Source organism: Poecilia formosa, unplaced genomic scaffold, assembly GCF_000485575.1.
Source record: "Poecilia formosa unplaced genomic scaffold, Poecilia_formosa-5.1.2 Scaffold84, whole genome shotgun sequence".
Classification (NCBI taxonomy): Eukaryota; Metazoa; Chordata; class Actinopteri; order Cyprinodontiformes; family Poeciliidae; genus Poecilia; species Poecilia formosa.
The window spans coordinates 1,407,916-1,413,173 of NW_006800023.1; the positions used below are offsets into that span (position 1 = coordinate 1,407,916).

Consider the following 5,258-nt stretch of genomic DNA (forward strand, 5'->3'; position numbering starts at 1 on the left):
GATGAAGATACACAACATATTTACGTTCAATGCAGGTTTAAAAAAGAAAAAAACAAACAGACAGACAACAGCACTACCTCCACTGCAAGAGTCCATCACCTTCAAGGTGATTTGGTTGGAGCCTAAACTCAGACTGACTCGCTGCGGTGCAGAGCCGTCTAATAGCCAAAGGCTCCGCCCACAAGAAGGTTAAAAATAAAAAATAAAAAAATCACTTCTAACTGAAGTAAACTCTTATCAAATTATGCAAAATAAAATAACCATAACGCTTAGAAAAAAAATAAACAAACCTGTGACTAAAAATACAACGCTCTAATAGAAAACATCCAATACGTCCTGATGACATCATCACGCCATCACGTGACTCTCTCCCCAGTGCGCCACAATCTGAAGCGGGAAAATGTTTGACACTAAAAATTACAAGTTAGGATGGATATGACAACCGAGGCAGGAACACCGCACCAGTTTGACCTGAAACTAAAAAGTAAGTTGTTGTGCGAATGTTTGTGTGCTTACATGTTGACACGGACTTTATTTTATGGCTACGTGGCACGTCGTGACGGACCGCAATATTCATCTGAGTAATTAGGTCATATCTTCAATCTCACTGCAGAATACCGGCGCCAAGGCCTGGATTTGAAGTCCCCTCGACGAGTGTTTCAACTGTTGTGTACGACTAAAAAACAACTGAACTGAAAGTAAGTCAATAGGATTCATTTTCAATGTAATGGGCTTTTTTGAAATATCAGTCTGACCAAAGATATTAACCAACATAAATATATTCACTTGCATGTAGACTGAAATCCCAAAAATTTCAATTTAAATGTTGATGAACAGAAAATATTAAAATATTCATATAAAGTTTATAACATTTTAGTCTACAAAATGTTGTTTGAATACCATTTCCATATATTGAACTTTTTAATTTGCCTCAACTGTCAAGGCATGGAAAGACTTATTGCCACATCAATCAAATGTCCTAAAAATAAACAGCCCAAGAACAGCTGTGCATTTGTCTAAATTTGTGCATGCATGTGTCTTCAGGAAGTAACAGCCAGTGAAGTGGGAGTGTGTAATCTCAGTTGTGGTGTTAGCAGATGGAGAGGGAAAACCACTGACAACACAGCTGGTCCTATGCTGTGCTACTCATAATAATCATCAGATTTTCCATAATTTCAAACCTCAAGGTTTCTTGTGTAAATCACAACAGCAAATCGCCCCACACATTTTGATTTATTTACTTGCTGGTTACCCGGAACAAATTTCATACAATTTGATGCAACTTACTTTCATGGTACAAAGATGACAGCTAGCTTTCAGAGCCCCTTTAAGTTTTAAGGTGAACTAGGTGATGTTAATTTGTCTCAGCAGGGCTGCATATTGGAATAGTTGGTAGCACTGTTGATATGCAGTAAGAAAGACCTCCATCCGTCCGTCCGTCCGTCCGTCCGCAGAGATGCAATATTTCAGCATGTTCAGACTAAAAACACTAAAATCAGATTTTATTCAGATACTGTCATCTGATAGAACACACACTATTATTTTGGTAACATTTACACCATCATTGCATAAGAATAGTCATAAAGAAAGAAAAGTTTTTGTAGAAAGAGAAAACAACAACAAAACTGACTGTGGTGCAGGCACAGCAGGCCATTTGAATGCTGACTATATTATGGTAAATGCAGGGTTTTGTAAGGAGCTTTGACTTGCATACATTTAATGTTATATTTATTTCAGAATGATATGTTGCTTGCATCATTTATTAAAAGCTTAATGCATAGTGATCTGAAAGACTTTAGTTCTGTTTTTTTCAGCTAGGTTTTGATTACTTTTGTATCCATTCTTATTTCACAGAAGATCCTTGTGCTTACTCATATTCTGCTTCATGCTTTACTGTGTTTACCTGTTACTTGGACTATTGTTTCATTTATAGTAGACTCTGTAGAGTTCGTTTTTCTACCCTAGTTAAGCCATTACTTTCCCTCAGTGCCTCGAGGCCTGCACATATTTTCCACAACAGTCATTATTTTAACTGAGTTAAAGTGGAACAAGGACACTGTTTAATCTGGCCAGAATAGTTCATACTTTACTGATAAATTTAAGTGTGGAACTCCTGGGAAGTTCAGTCAGCAGAAAAGTGGGAATGACATAATCTCCTCATAAACCACAGCCACTTCAAATTTCTGACCAGTCATGCAGTCTCGTTAGGACACTGTATGGTTTTTTTTTTTTTTTTTCACTGATTATATGTCTAGAACAAGTGGAAGAAGTCTCATTCTTTTCCACATTCAGTCATTAGATTCAGCAGTTTCACATCCAGCAATAATTCCTACCAGTTTTTAAATGGGCTGGTTGGATACAATCACTATCAGATCCTCCTCTTACGCTGTAGCCTTGATAATCTCTTCTAGTTGGACAATACATGTTATTGCACGCACACGAAGGTGAATGACAGCGGTAAGACCTTCCTCCTGGCTCTGATTGGTTGTTGCTGACCAGGAGATGGCTCTAGGACCACATGGACGAGGCAGAGGAACTCAGTTTTTCTTCTTTTTTTTCCCACAGACTTTGTCTCATGCTATGCAGTCACAACATGTTGATAGTATTTATAAATATGTAAAACAAAAAACACATGCTTTATATCAAACTTTTAAAACAAAATGAGGTAAAAAATAATTGCAATAATTTTTTTATCACCACAGCAAAACCTGATTTATAAAAAATATTTATTTCCCCCCTGGGGTTTTGGAAGTTAACAAAACTACTAGTTTTCCAGGTTTTGACAAACTGGATGTCTTACAACCTGTAAAACCTAAATAATGCACTTGATAGTACAGAAATACACAATGTGAGCATGAGAATTAACAGGTGTGCCAATGAAGACAATACCACGTAAAAATAAAACCACTGACTTTTTGATTAATTCACAAATTCAACGTTAAATGGTATTAATCAATCTCTTATATCCATATCATATTTCTGATTAGGTAAACAAAACTCCTGTTCCAAAAATACCAATGTTAAATGTTTATAAGTTAAATTAGTCTTAAGTATAGTGATGTAAATTCAATATTATTTTGTTTTAGACAAATTGGATGGCACACGCCTAATATTAGAAGGCAATAGAGTCTTGAAACTTGACTTAGACTTGGTAAAAATGACTTGGGGAAAATCTGTGATAACTCAGGAAAAACAGCAGAAAACTGTCTGTCACGCCTACAGAACCAAAGTTGCCTTAGTGCTGATAGTGTAATTTTTCTAATTTCACTCTGTGAAAGTTAGTCGTAACTTTTGTTTTGTTTTTGGTATCAAAATCCCATATACATATTTATTTTTATGAAGCTCCCATACTAATGAATAAGTATGTGAGCTTCATTCTTGCATTAATTTCTGTTAGCTATTGATCGAAGGAAGACCACCATTCTGCAGTAGTTCTGCAAGGGAGGCGTATCGACTAGAGCAGGCAACTGCATGTTGCTACACTAAGGAGAAAAGATGAGTGTGTCTATCGTGTTATGATGGATCACCGTGAGTTTCAAAGGAGCTAATTGGGTCTTGATGAGGCTAGTGTTTTACTGAGAAATAATACAAAGCTAAATTAGCACATTAGCAGGGTTAATCAATGAGAAAATGAAGGTGTGCCATTGGTCTTTCTCCTGTTTGCTGACCCATACACATTTTTGCATCTTGAAAAACTGCTCTCAAATTTTAATCCTTATAGATAAAAAAAAATGTGTATAATAAATAATGCTCACCTTTTTTGAAACAGTAACTCAAAAAAGAGTGCACTAACTAGTTTGCTTTCTAACAGTTTAAAGAGCAATTCTATATTTGGGCAGGTCTTGCAGGTTAAATCTGCTAATCTGTATAGATAGGAGAAAATAAGAAGACATAATGAATACTGGTAGTTTGTATGTGGTAAGGACTTTGGATTTTTATAACAAAATGTTTACTTGAAATACTCTAAAAAAGAAATTAATTCAGTCAAATAAATGTCAAAAATGTATCTTTTAAAATGTCTTATCGACCTGTGAGTTGTGATCACAACAAAGATATCTGTAAATTAAGATAAGTGAACAGGCAAGTAGAAGAAAGTGGTTCTGTTCGTTGTGTTCTAACACCTTTTTGTACTTTTGCCATTTTGTCAGAGGTTTTGGGGGATAAAAAGAGGAATATTTCACTACACATTTCTTGCATTAATTTGCATCATCCTTGGAAATGTTTTATATGGATCTTCAGTAAATCAATGACTGAAGGCCCATCTATTTAATGGTAATGTTCCACATGCAGATATGCAAATTCTTTGATTAAAAGCCTCAATCACCTTTTAATATGGAGTAGCAGCAGTTCTTTTTCATGGTCGCCTGTAATTTTAGAACGTCTCACAGCCATGTCTGTACATCCTACACTGGAATCTCATTTCAACTAGTTGTAGGCAGGATCTTGTTCTTGCTGTCATGATCTTCACTTTTTGACCTAACTCTTTTTTTTCACAACAGATTAGATCAATGTCTTCAGTGATGTACACAAAACCACCATCTGTCCATCCATCTTCCAATCCATTCTACCATTACTTGTGAACAAGACACAAACCAAGTTTACCTCCTGTCATCGAGACCACCAAACCAGAGGAAGCAATACACCTTTTCCTAGCAAAGAACCATAGCTTGAGATTGAGTGGAGCAGACTCTTATAAATGTATTTACTACGTAGTTCACTGTAAACCAGTGTGTTTATGCGAGTTGCGTAAACTATAGAATTGAACGTTTTTTCAGTTTTCTCCATAACACGTAGGCAAAGCTTAAGGACTTAAGAATGCAAGTTAGTTAGTTTACATGAAATAGGGGTTGGAATTACCAATTTGCACATTGACTACAAATCAAATTAACAAACAAAAAAAAAAAATCTGCAAAATTTTCTTTCCTGATTTCTAATGTAGGACTGGGTTTCCTCCAGTAAAAATTAAGTATAAGTCTCGTTAGCTACTCTATTTTGGATATTTATGTCACATTTAGTTTCTCTTCTTATGTCAGCAACTTGCAAGTTCTCTTTATTGCTGACAACTGTTAAAGGCTAAAGTCTATGTATGAACAATTTTAACTGGGACGTTTTCCAGGAGGCTTTACATCATTAAAACGTAAACACTGAGAAAGAGAAATGAAAAGAAATTAATAAATAGATAAAAACATTAAAAGCATCAAAGACATCAAAACCCACACTCTAACCCTAATTTAGCCATAAGCAACTCTAAACAGGTG

General features: G+C 35.5%; 1 long non-coding RNA gene across 2 annotated transcripts in view; it reads left to right on the top strand.

Moving 5' to 3' along the window:
- Window positions 1-257: 257 nt before the first annotated feature.
- Window positions 258-5,258, top strand: part of LOC103141478 (uncharacterized) — a 67,404-nt gene continuing 62,403 nt past the window's right edge. Inside the window, exons 1-2 of one of the 2 annotated variants that reach the window (XR_476589.2) lie at window positions 258-484; window positions 614-698. This is a non-coding gene — a long non-coding RNA (uncharacterized LOC103141478). The remainder of the gene's footprint in view (window positions 485-613; window positions 699-5,258) is intronic. The other variant, XR_476588.2, reaches the window with a different exon arrangement.